The sequence below is a fragment of the Cucumis melo genome, chromosome 11, assembly GCF_025177605.1.
Source record: "Cucumis melo cultivar AY chromosome 11, USDA_Cmelo_AY_1.0, whole genome shotgun sequence".
Lineage (NCBI taxonomy): Eukaryota > Viridiplantae > Streptophyta > Magnoliopsida > Cucurbitales > Cucurbitaceae > Cucumis > Cucumis melo.
In genome coordinates, this window is record NC_066867.1 from 25596352 (window position 1) to 25609858 (window position 13507).

Consider the following 13507-nt stretch of genomic DNA (forward strand, 5'->3'; position numbering starts at 1 on the left):
GGATATTCTTTTTGAAATTTTAACATCTTTATTGTCTAAATTACTTTAGAAAAATAACTAATCTTGCCTTCCTAACATTAGATTCATAAGATTATTCCATATACATTTTATTTCTTCGCCCTAGTCTACCATATTTTCGTAATACCCGACCAGTACATCAAATTAAAACGTGATCGCTACACATGAAACAGATACCCGTATAATATATGACATAATAATTTAATTTAATATTCATCCCTCCTATATACAATCTACTAGTGAAGACTGTATTCGATATGAGTATTTCCTTTGAATTTTTTAATGCAATAATTATAAATTCAAAACTATATAATGCAGTAATTATTTATTATCATAAAAAAACAAGAAATTAACGAAAAAGATATTCAAATCTTCATTTTTGAAATTTTGGAATTATACATTCGAAAGTGAATACGTCCTAAAATAATGGCAAAGATAATGCAATAGTTAATTATTAACAAAAACATTAAAAAAGTAACAAAAATCATTTAAAAGATTTAAATTTCAAAAAGTAACCAAATACAATGTAAATATTAATTATCTAAGGAAAAATGCGGAATTAAGGAAAACGAAATTAAAATATTTGCCGGAAGACCATATTGACAATCAACCGGAACGCTCATGGCCTAAAAAACGTAAATTTGAACGAAGAACGTAACAAATAAAATACATTGTATTTGTAAACACGCCCAGTTATGATAATTATTAACTAAATAAAAAATTATTATATTATTTCAGAAATCCCTAAACATATTCAATTGGTTTCAATATTTTCTAATTATTTCGATTTTTACCTTCAAATTAATGAAAAATAACTTCAAATATTTAATTTATTAATGCAATAATTATAGATTTAAAACTATATAATGCAATAATTATTTATCATCATAAAAAAAATAAGAAATTAACGAAAAGGATATTCAAATTTTCATTTCTGAAATTTTGGAATAATACATTCGAAAGTGAATACATCCTAAAATAATGGCAAAAATAATGCAATAATTAATTATTAACAAAAACATTAAAAAAATAACGAAAAATCATTTAAAAAATTCAAATTTCAAAGCTCACGTAAATACCAAACATTCCTTAAAATTATGGTAAATATAATGCAAATAGTTAAGTTTAGATTCAAATCTCAATCCTCCCTAAAATCATGCCAAATACAATGCAAATATTAATTATCTAGGGGAAAATGCGAAAGTAAGGGAAACGTAATTAAAAGATTCGTCGAAAGACCATATTGACAATCAACTGGAACGCTCATGGTCGTAGAAACCAAAATTTGAACGAAGAACGTGACAAAGGAGATTGTTTTCGAAATTTTAACTACAGAAATCCAACAAAATGTTGAAGAACGAAAACAATGATACAAACGATCAGAAGGTTGAAGATCGGTGGAAAGAGTCTGGGAACGGTTCCGATGAAAAGCAATCGGTGGTGCAAACCGATTAAAAAAGGAAGATCGCGCGTATCTGGAGCGAAGGTGGAAAGCGTTTAAAAAATGGAAGAGAAAGCGATTGTATTTTAAGAAGGAAAAAGGAAGGAAAAATTAGGGTTTTCTTGGAGAAGTGGAGTGGCTGCATGCAGAAGATGTGATGCTTTACAGAAGATGAATTCTTTTTTGGGAGGGGAAATTAGAAGATTGAAGGGAGTGCATAGTATGTATTAATTATAGGGTATTTGTGGTTTTTCTTACTATTGTATTTAAAAATCTATATTGTCAATTAGGTAGGGGCATTTAAGGCCTAGTTGTCCCATTTATTACGTGAAAATTAATTGTTTTGCTATTTTGACAATTTAAAAATAAAATTGTCATTTATCCAAAGTAAACCTTATATTTTGTTATTCTTCTTGTCGCCCCAAACCATAACTTGAAACTTGAAGCCCACTACGAGTAGGCCCTCTTTGACCCAAAAATACCAACGACTGCTATCGAGACTTATCTCTGACTCTCAGACGATTACAACTGTCATCGAATGATGCCACTTACCTACTCGACAACGGCTCGAGCACTGTAGACGACGCCCACAATACGAGAACCTTTGAGGGTGACAACACGTCAATGGCGAAAAACCCTCGGTCCTCTACGTTCTCTCTCTGCTACCACGACGTGCAAGCGACTATCGCCAATCTTCGACGACCTTTTCGACGATATGCAACATAGAAGCGACTGCCGAAAGTCGTCTGTTTGGTTCTTCCTCCGCCACCCGTGAAATGTTGGCTTCCTATTCTTTATCTTCCTTCCTCTGCCACCCTCCGCCTCCATTGCTCTACCCATTCTGTTTATCTCTCCATTGAACGACCATGCTGATTCCAAGACAGACCTCGACAAAAAAAAATTATTTTCTTACGAGTTTGATTTAAACAACAAAGGAAGGGTGATTCGCTTAACTGAAGCTCATCTGAACAACAAAGGAAGTTTTATTTGTTTGGTTGGTTGACTCTCTGGTGGAAGTTCTGGAAACCCCAAAGTTCCATAAATTCTTTCAAAAGACATTCCGCAGTGGAGGGTTTATCTGGATTTTAAAAAACGACAAATAAGATAGGAAGCTTTCTTGAGATCTTGAAGGTGTTGAAGTCGGGGAAAAAGGAAACATTGTTGTTCTAGCTGGTATTGATTTTGAAGGATGGGAACAATTCAAGCGATTGTTGCTGGTTTTTTTTTAATGTGGAAGATGAACCTAGGGCCTCTCATTCTGGGAAGAAAAAAAAATTCCAAAATCCTCCATTTGGAACCAAACGGGAAAATCACATTCAACCTCCTACCCTCTGCGAAGTTCTCAATCTGGAAAATCTCCAAGCGTGAAGCCTAGTCGTTCTGATGAAGAAAGCTGAAAGAGAGGAGAAAAAAGAGTTAGAAAGATTTGTTGGGAGGATATGTTGGTTGTCACTAAACGTGGCTTCCGTGATGGAGGATTTTGGAAGTCCTTCAAGCACAAACATAATGTACATTTGTTATCAATTCGTTCCATCCTGACAAAGTCCTGTTCAAGTGCCCTGATCAGACGATAGTAAGACTCACTACAAGAAGAAAAGGGTATGCTGATGTAGAGATGCATCGGCAGAAGCCAGAAATGCGTCGGGAGAGTCTACGCCGACGTCGACAAGGACGTCGTGAGAAATACGTCATGAAAGACAATCCCGACGTGCGAACGGGATGGTGTCGGCAAATTACTGTCGACGCACTCTTCACTGACATGGTCAACACGTCGGCAGTGAGGAACTACCAACGCTTGTTAACGGTGTTGCAAATACCTCACTATCTACGTCACCATGTACGTCGGCATCGTTAGTATGCAGCATTGGCAATGTTATCTGATTTAAATTTTTATTAATTAACATAAAATTAATAAAAAATTATTAAAATTCCAAACTTTATTAATAATGTAAAATTAATAAAAATTATTAAAATTCTAAATTGAATTACAATTAACGTAAAATTGAAAAGAAATTATTAAAACACCAAATCGAATTTATTATTAATTCAAATATTAAAAAAGTACACGTTCGTAGGTAGTTCAAGTAATTCAAATATAAATTACGTAAATAATACAAAGTAAAAATGAAAACTTAAACATAATTTTAAGCGTTGACGCCAGTTTCTCAACTTTTGCACATTGCCTCAACATCACCGTAGCTAGTATGATCTCAGGGACATGGGCAGAATGTGCAAAGAGAAAAGTTGAACATTGTTACGAGTTGCGTCAGAAGAAACACGAGATTGCTTCAAATAGAAACAACTCTTACTCTGTGGTTCAAGAAAATTGATCGAAAAGAGAAGAGCAGAAAATGACAAGATCGAGAACCGAACAGATAAGCCATAGAAAATTTCTCACTTGGTTATTAGGTAAATATGATTGATTATTAAAAAAGCTATCAATTACATTTACTTAATACACAAGTGGGAAACTTTCTATGGCTTGCCTATTTAGTTCTCGATCTTGTCATTTTCTGCTCCTCTCTTCCAAATCAATTTTCTGAACTACCTGAGTAAAGGTTCTTTCTGTTTGAAGCAAGCTTATATTTCTCTGGACGCGACTCGTAATAATGTCCAACTACCCTCTTTACACATGTTGTCCATGTCTCTATGATCATACTAGCTAAAATAATGTTCAACTTCCCTTCCTCTGTTTGAGTTCCTCCATTGCTGAGATACACAAGTTTGATATCAAAACTACATACAATATACACTCAAAAGCATCAATATACATACAACAGAATAACCATCATAATTTTAATATACATACAACACAACAGAACAACCATCAATATACATTCAAAATCGTATGATTCAAATGATGACATGACACTGGTGGTCACTGTTGGCCGGTACTGGAATCACCACCATAGACTTCTAACAATCTTTTAAAATATAACTATATAAATACACATTATTGTACCTCTATAATAAACCATATCAATAATTTTAAATTATTATTTTTGAAATATGATTTTAAACACTAAGTTTACTTCATATAAGTACCATTCCAACATGAGTTATTTATACTCAATTTCCACATCAACGATAATATTATGCAATTTTTACCATACAAAACGTTGTTAGACAAACATATATCACTTATGGAATAAAAGGCTCTCAATAAAAGTTGTACAACTTTGTTTTATTTGTTTTTTTTTTCAGAATTTATGAGATGTGAGAGTTTTTAATTATCAATGGTCAATTGTACCCATTAATTAAGAACAATTTTACATCATATTTGATTTTTTTTGTTGGATTTATGAAAAAAATTTAGGGCTTTATTTGGTTAAGTTTTCCAAATAAATGAGAACTGAAATTACACTTTATAACAAGAAATAGTTTAAAACTTACAAAAAATAGAAGAACGGCGACAAGGGCAAGGCACGACGAGTGTGGCAAAGTCTTTTCTTCTTCTCCTCTCTTTCTCTTCAAAATTTCAGTTCTTTCTTTTAGAGAATTGAAACAAAATATATAGGGGAACTCCCGATGCCATTAGCGTTTCGTCGGAAATAGTTAGAAATAGTTCTGACGAATCACTAATGGCATTGGGAGTAGGTAAACCATTTCCAACGCCATGCATGGGCGTCAGAAATCTTGCTCTGACACATAGTTAATGTTTGAGTTTATCTCAACGCCTATGCAAGCCATCAGGAACTATGTTACCTATTTCCGACACCGGTTGAGAATCGTCGAGAACAAGTGTTTTCATTCTCGACATCATGCATGGAGCGTCCAGAATCGTGCTCTGACACATAATTAATGTTTGGGTTTATCCCAATGCCCCAAGCAAGCCGTCAAGAACTATATTCCTATTTTCGATGTCGGTTGAGAATCGTCGAGAATGGCTTCTTGTTTTTCGACGTTCTTCAGAGCACGTCGATAAAAGATAATATTAAAATAATATTTTTACCATGTCCCAACGTATGAAACACGATGTCAGAAATAACCATTTGTCTCGACGTTCCTTCTTTCGACACTATTTTGTGCATTAGGAACCTCTCAATTTTTTGTAGTGACTTCTCACGATGAACAAAGGTTGGGCTACCTATGGTTCGCTAACTTTGAAAATGGAAATATGAGATCCAAAAAAACATGGGAGAATGTTGCTTGCTCCCTCTTATGGAGGTTGGATTAAACTAAGGAACTTCCTCTGCATTTATGGAATGAGGAGGTGTTTAAGCGGGTCAATGATAAGTTTGGAGGCTTCATTGATTTTGCGGATGATAATTCGAGTCTCATTAAATGTCTGGAAGTGATGATCAAAGTTAAGGGAAATTATTGTGGCTTTATTTCGATTGAATTTGATTTGATAGATGGTTCTGAATCTTTCCTTGTGTAGGTGGCTTCCTTCCAAGATCTCATTCTTCTAATTGATAAAGTTGCCGAAATTCATGGATCCTTCTCACTAGAAGAAGCTACTAAATTCTTCAAAGGCCTGAATGGCCCAGATCTGAACCCTGTTGATATCTAGCACATGGAAAGGTCGAATTCGAGGATGTCAATCTACGTTACTTAAACATCTAGTTTGGTGAGTACGACGATAGAAGAAGCTGAGATTTCTCATCCTTTTTTGCAATCTAAAGTAGATGCAAGAGAACCGAATTTAAACTTGGCACTCAATCAAATCCTATTGGGCTTGGCTAATAGTTTGGGTTTTTCTAATTTAAAAGGGAAAGGTGTTGTTGTGGATGAAGTTACTGCTCAAAAGCTCATCCCCATTAAAACCCACCCTGGGATAGTTATTAAAGATAAGTCTCAATTCCCCCTTTGTAGTCCATCCTCCATTCCAGAAAATCTCCTAGCTTAAAAAAATTAAGTTTGCAGAAAAAGACAAGATTCGACCCTTTTTAAAAAAAAGTGTGATTTGCTCCACAAAACAAAATGTAGGCCCTTCAACTTCAACTTCTCCCTCAGTTTGCATCAATGATGAAACAGATGCAATTTTGAACGTTTCTATTTCTAGTCCTAGCAGTCTTATCTCTGAAAATAAATTTGCCCCACTTAAAGTTGAAGATTCACAGCACATTCCTGATTTTTCTCCCAACGTCCATAGAATTTTCCATAACGATAGTTCCACTGACAGAATTAGAAAAGAGGGCCTTCAACTAATGGCTTTAGAGGAAAATATCATTCTTCCATTGCCCAATGAAGAGACAATTGAAATTGAAAGTGTAACAGAACTGGAACCAGTTGCCTTTATGCAAAAGAAAGAAGGGAAACTGCAGAGAAAGGGTGAGGCCTCTTTAAATAGCAACAAGAAGCTCACTAGAGAAGTTAAAGCTTTGCTAGGTATATGGGAAAGGTAAGCTTAAGATGCAAAAGCTAGTAATTCCAGGCTCCGGTAAGCTATGTTAATTCTCCCCTGGAATGTAAGGGGTTTTAATGCTCTCCCCAAAAGAGTGGTTATAAAAGACTTGCTTGTGAAGTTCAATCTATATATGGTTATTCTCTAGGAGTCTAAAGTTAGTACTGTCGATAATCATTTGGTTAAGTCGGTTTGGAGTAGTTGTTGTGTTGGGTGGGCAGCTTTACAGGCTTATAGTTCTTCGGGTGGTATCCTTATATTGTGGAAAGAGGATTCGATCACGGTGGTTGACTCTATTCAAGATCAGTTCTCTATTTCTATTCGTTGTAAGTTTAACACTAGCTTCTCTGGTTGGATCACGGGTGTGTACGATCCTTCATCTTATAGACTCACAGACCAATTTTGGTGGGAGCTTTCTGGCTTATATGGTATGTGCAACGAAAACTAGTGTATTGAGGGTGATTTCAATGTAGTCAAATGGTTAAATGAGAAAAGCTTCGGCGTTCGTCCTACTAGATGTATGGTTCGTTTTAATAGTTTGATTGAGGAGGCACTACTAGAAAAAAGACCTTTCTTGACGGTTGTAGATTTTATTTTTTGACGTTTTTTGAAAAACCCGTCAAGAAAGGGGTGATTGGAAGGAGAAACCGTCAAGAATTTTTATGAAAAATCAATTTTTAGCTTTCTTGACGTTTTTTAAACGTCAAGGAATATAATTTTTTTCTTGACGTTTTAAAAACGTCAGGATTATCTATTAAATTCTTGACGTTTTATAAAACGTCAAGAACATTTATAATTTCAAGATTCTTGACGTTTTGTAAACGTCAAATAAATGTATTTTTTCTTGACGTTTTAAAAACGTCAAGTTATATCAATTAAATTCTTGACGGTTTAAAACGTCAAGAATTTTTATAAAAAGCGGAGGGAGTTATTTTCAATATTTCTTGACGTTTTAGAAACGTCAATATTAACTTTTTAATTAAAATATTGATTTTTTAAAAAAATTACAATCCCTAAACTAAAATATTAAAAATTACAATCCCAATCACGCACCTGCTCAAAATTTTTGTGCCTCGCTCGTCTCCCCCATTGCCAAACGTTGCTCCATTTTCTCGAATGTCGCTTTGTCTTTGGCCGTCTTCCATCTTCGGCCATATTGAGTTTGTTGAACGTCATCTTCCATCTTCGGCCGTAGTCTTCCATCTTCGATCGTCGTCGTCTTCCATCAAATATTTTATTTAACAAAAGCCCTAGATACTCGAGAGACTCACGCTTTTTCCTTCATTTTTGCGCGTCTCCCCCTCTCGCAAAAAGTAACCCATCGTCGATCTCTTTCATATTCGTCTTCCCCGATCGTCTCGACTTCCAAAAGCAGCGCCACCTCTACTTTGGCTATTAACGCCGGCGATGTCAAGCTTCGAGCATCCATTATCGATGTCACAATCATCAACGGTTCTAGTTTGAACGACCTTGCTCTTTCCGTCGAGAAACTAGGCTTCTTCATAGTCGACTACAATGTCCCCAAAAAGGTATGCTAACTCCTCAAATTTTCAAGATTCTTATGGCTCTTTGATGCATTCGAGTTCAGATGACATAGAATTTCACGAAGTGAAACTTCATGTTACGACTGGAATTTGGTTATTGTCTATCTTACCTATTACCAGAACGAACCATTTGGTTTAATCTATGATAAATTTGGCACGGTGTTTTTGGAAGCTGAAGTATGTAATCGTTTAGGCTGGACGTGAAATTCATTCATTGTATTGAAATTTCTAAGTTTAATCCGATTATTTTGCTGGAAGCTTGAGTTAGGTTTCTCTAGAATTTATTTTCCTTCTTCGCATCATCAAATTCAATCTCGTGCTAACTTGTTTTGTTATTGCATCTGAAACTGGTCATTTTGTTTAGATAGCATATAATGCTTGTCATGATCATGGAGATGCCTTTATTTGCACTAACATGGATTTTCACCAACACATAAATTGTATTATACTTACATAATGGCTGGAGAGCCACCTGACCTTAATTCCATTTTGCATTTGAAATTTTCTCTTTCACTCTTGTTATTCTTATACTGTAGATTAGTTTCCCCTAAATTTGATGTTTACACCATAATTCGAAGATATTCCCTTTCGAAATGGCTTGTTCTCTTGGTCCTGTTCTGGGATTAGGCCGGCTGCTTCAAAGATCGACAGATTTCTTCTATCCAAGCCTTGGGTTGATTTTTTCAAAGAAGTTAGTATGGAAAGACTTTCACATACCACCTCAAATCACTTTCCGATTCTTCTAAAACTAGGGGCGCAGTCTTGGGGTCCTACCCCTTTTATATTCGAAAATGCTTGATTGGATCATCATCTTTTCCTAAAAAATGTTGAGAATCAGTGGAGTGGTTTGATTGTTGATGGTTGGCCTATTTTTTCCTTCATGAAAAAAAATTAAAAGGTCTGAAAGTCCTCTTAAAGGGTTGAAATAAGGAGACATTTGGCAACATTTTCTCCTAAAAAAAAGTGTTGATCGATAGATTAACTCTCTTGATTCGCTTGAAGAGTAGAGCTCTTTCAATGAGGAAAGTGCGACGAAAAGAGAAGTTTGTAGAGGGGCTTTGTTTGATTTGATTGTTAAAGAGCAGAAATTATGGATTCAGAAATCTAAACTTCAATAGCTTAGAGAGAGGGAGGAGAACTCAAGCTTCTTCCACATATTGGTTTCGACTCGTAAAAGTAGAAGTCTTATTTCTTCTTTTGTGAGCATTGATGGGAAGACTCTTGTCATAGAGAAGGAGATTGTGGATGAGATCCTTAGTTTCTTTTCCAACTTATATGACACAAGGATCTCTTTGTTGTTTATTTGTGACGATCTCAAGTAGAAAGGCCTTAACTTACAGGATTCTAGCTTACTTGAGGCCCCTTTTACTGAAAAATAGATTAGAGAAGTTATCTTTGACATGGGATGTCTTAAATCCTCCGACCATGATGGAATGACCGGAGAGTTTTATAAAAAATCTTGGAACATTCTGAAGTCCGACCTAGTAAGGGTGTTCCATGATTTTTTTAGAAACGAAATTACTAATAGAAGATGTGATGAGACTTATGTTTGTCTCATCCCAAAAAGAAAGAGGTGGCTCATGTCAGTGATTTCAGACCCATAAGCTTAGTTACCTCCTTGTATAAAGTTATCTCCAAGGTGCTCGCAACAAGACTTTAAAAAGTCCTTCATTCGATAATTAGTGATTCTCAAATGAATTTTGTCGAGGGGAGACAAATTCTTGATGCTATTTTGGTTGCTTCTAAGGTTGTTGACGAATGGTCTTTAAAAGGCAGAAAAAACATTCTTTTGAAGTTTGACTTGGAGAAAGCTTAAGACAAGGTAGACTGGTCCTTTTTGGATATGACCATAAAACTTAAAGGCTTTGGTAAAGAGATGGAGGAGATGAATTTGGGACTGTTTGTCGACGACTAATTTTTCCATTATTGTCAATGGTAGGCCTAGAGGAAAGATTCTTGCTAAAAGGGGCATTCATCATGGTGATCTCCTTGCCCCTTTTCCTTTTACGATTGTGGAAGATGCTCTAAGTTGCCTTATTCACTAATGTAATGAGAAAAGGAGTTTAAAAGGCTTCCATTTTCTCTTCGTGGGAGGATGAAAATTTGGAGACATGGTAGAAGGTGATCAATATCTTTCTTCTAGGAGCTGGCTTATCCCTTAGCAGATTCAAAACGTCTTTGATCGGCATTAACCTTAACAGTGATGATTTGACTCCTTATACTAATTCTCTAGGGTGCTCGGTTGATATTCTTCCTTTTAATTACTTGGCCTTTTCTATTGGAGGGGGTCGTAATAGAAAAGAGATGAGAAATGCCCTTAAAGAGCAACTCATATATAAAATCGATAGGTGGAGGAACGTGTCTCTCTCAAAAAATGGTAGGTTAATTCTTGTGCAATCAGTACTTAATAGCCTTCCTTGCTATTTATTTTTCCTTGCTCAAGCTCCGGTTGGTGTTATCAATAGATTGGAAAAGATGATTAGAAACTTCGTTTGGACAGGAGAGTCTACTAATTCGGTTGCCCACATTGTCAATTGGGATTGTACTTCTCGCCCGATCTGTTATGGTGGCCCGCGGATTGACTCATTTGCGAAAGAGTATTGCTCTTCTCATTAATTGATTTTAGAGGTTAAGCAAGGAAGAAGTATAACACCCCAAAAATTTAAGGAACTTATTATGGGTATTACATTAAGTGGAATTGGAACTTTATGGAATTTATTTTGTGTTAGATTAATTATATATATATATATATATATATATATATATATATATATATATATATATATATATATATATATAAATGTGTATAATTAAAGATTGTGGAGCTTGGTAGAAATTGTTATTAATTATGACATGAGAGCTCAGTATCCCAAGTTGTTCAAAGATTAGAATTTTCGAGAACGAAAGTTTCTTAAAGGAAGAAAGATTGTAACGCCCCCAAAATTAAGATACTTTTGGAGTTAATTATCTTAGTTTTGTTTAATTAGATTTAATTTATTGGACGTTATTTTGAATTCATTTAATAAAAATTATTTGATTTTTGTGAGGATTGAAATTAATTAAATATTTGTTGGATTAATTAAATATTCATCCAACAAATATTTAATTAATTTCAATGCTCACAAAAATCAAATAATTCTCATTAAATAAATTCAAAATAACGTCCAATAAATTAAATCTAATTAAACAAAACTAAGATAATTAACTCCGAAATTATCTAATTTTGGGGCGTTACAAGAAGCCTCCTTATGGAGGCGCTTAATCGTGGCCATTTACAGCTTAGAGGAGAATGGGTCATCTACTAAAGATCCGAATAGGGGGAAAGTCTTACAGATTACGGGCCGATATTTTGAAGCACAATGAGACCTTCAAATTCTCAGCTTTTGTGTTGGGAAAAGGAACCAAAATCAGATTTTGGAAGGACAATTGGTGTGATGTGGAGCCGTTTGCAGAAAAATTTCCCAACTTATTCTCCTTATCATTAAACAAGGGTGCTTTTGTGGCTGACTGTTGGTGTATTATTACTCATTCGTGAAACTTGGGCCTTAGAAGAAATGTGCTCGGTAACGAGCTTGTCAATGTGGCCTTAATTTTGAAAATTCTTCATTCTTGGGCCCCCTCAAATGGTGGTGATAGTCTTAAATGGACTCCTAACCCTAATGGCAGCTTTACTACGAAGTCTACTTTTCTCAATTTAACCAAGAAATCCCCCTCAAATGGTGGTGCAGTCTTAAATGGTCGCTCGCTTACAGAAGCCTTAACACCAATGGGAAACTCTAAAAAAATTTCCAATACAATATGCTCAATCCCTCGATGTGTTGCCTTTGTTTCAAAGAAGAGGAGACCCTGGACCACTTATTTTTGCACTGTCTCCTTACTAGGAAAGCTTGAAATACTTTGTTTAGAATTTTTGATTTGGAGCTTTGTCTTCCCAGTAAGGTTGAAAGTTGGTTGATTGAAGGGCTCAACATTAGAGGTTATAGCTCAAAAGGAAACATCTTATGGAGATGTGCTACTCGATCCCTTTTGTGATGCATTTGGAAAGAAATGAATAGTAAATTTTTTTAAGATAGTTATAATTCCTTTGATTTTTTTTTTTTTGGACTGTGTTGCAACACACAGCTTCTTGGTGGAGTACGAATTACACCAAACACTTTTGTAATTATAGCCTTTCTATGATATTCAACAATTGAAAGACCATCATTTTTTAGTTTCTCCTGGGAGGGCCCTCTTGTCCCTTGCCCTTAGGTTGCTCTTTTTTGTTATATGAATATACTTGTTTCTTATAAAAAAAATTAAGTATTTTCAAAATTTGTACTGTTATTATTTTGTACTGTTATTATTTTGAAATAGTCTATAATTTATAATAGGTGTTTTAATTTTAAAAATTTGAGTTTTTAACATGATATACTGTATTTCTAAGTATTTTTATCTTTAAATTGAGTTAGTAGAGCTATTAGGGGACTTTGGATGATTAACCGCTTTTAGATACTCAAAATGTTAAATGATCTTCCATTGTTGTTATGGAGTGAAAAGGTACAAATCTGTCATCGATTTATTTCTTCTTTTCCATATTCTTCTCTGTTCGCATCCTTCGATTTTTTTTCTCTTTCCTTCTTGTCAAGCATGACGGTCAACCTTAACCTTATATTCTTTTTTCCTTTTCACTTTCATTCTTATTGTTATCATTGAAAAACCAACCAGCGAGGCATCAATTGTTCTTCTTCTCTGCCAATGATGCTGGTAACTTTTTCTTCGACCAACTTTTGCAAAACTGGAGTTTGTAAAATGAAAGAAAGGGAGAAAGAGATAGAAAGAGAGCGAGAGTGAGCAAGCGATAAACAAAGTGAGTGAGATCGAGCAAGAGATTTGGAGAAAGTGAGAATGTGAGCTCGTGATCACCACATGACCGCTCCGACACCTTACATCGCCTTTTTTATTTTTTTGAATATTTATATTAAGTATGTCATCTCACTCTTCAACATATGTGAGCTTACCAGTTCTCTTTTTGTTTAAAATGTACTATATGGAGAGTAAGACTGATCATCATATCCACACATCCGAGAGTTATGCCATTGTTGTTCCTTGTTGCTTATAGCCTTATAACAATCTCCCTTTTCTCAAACATGCTTTCTAACGTTTATGAAAACTTTTTCC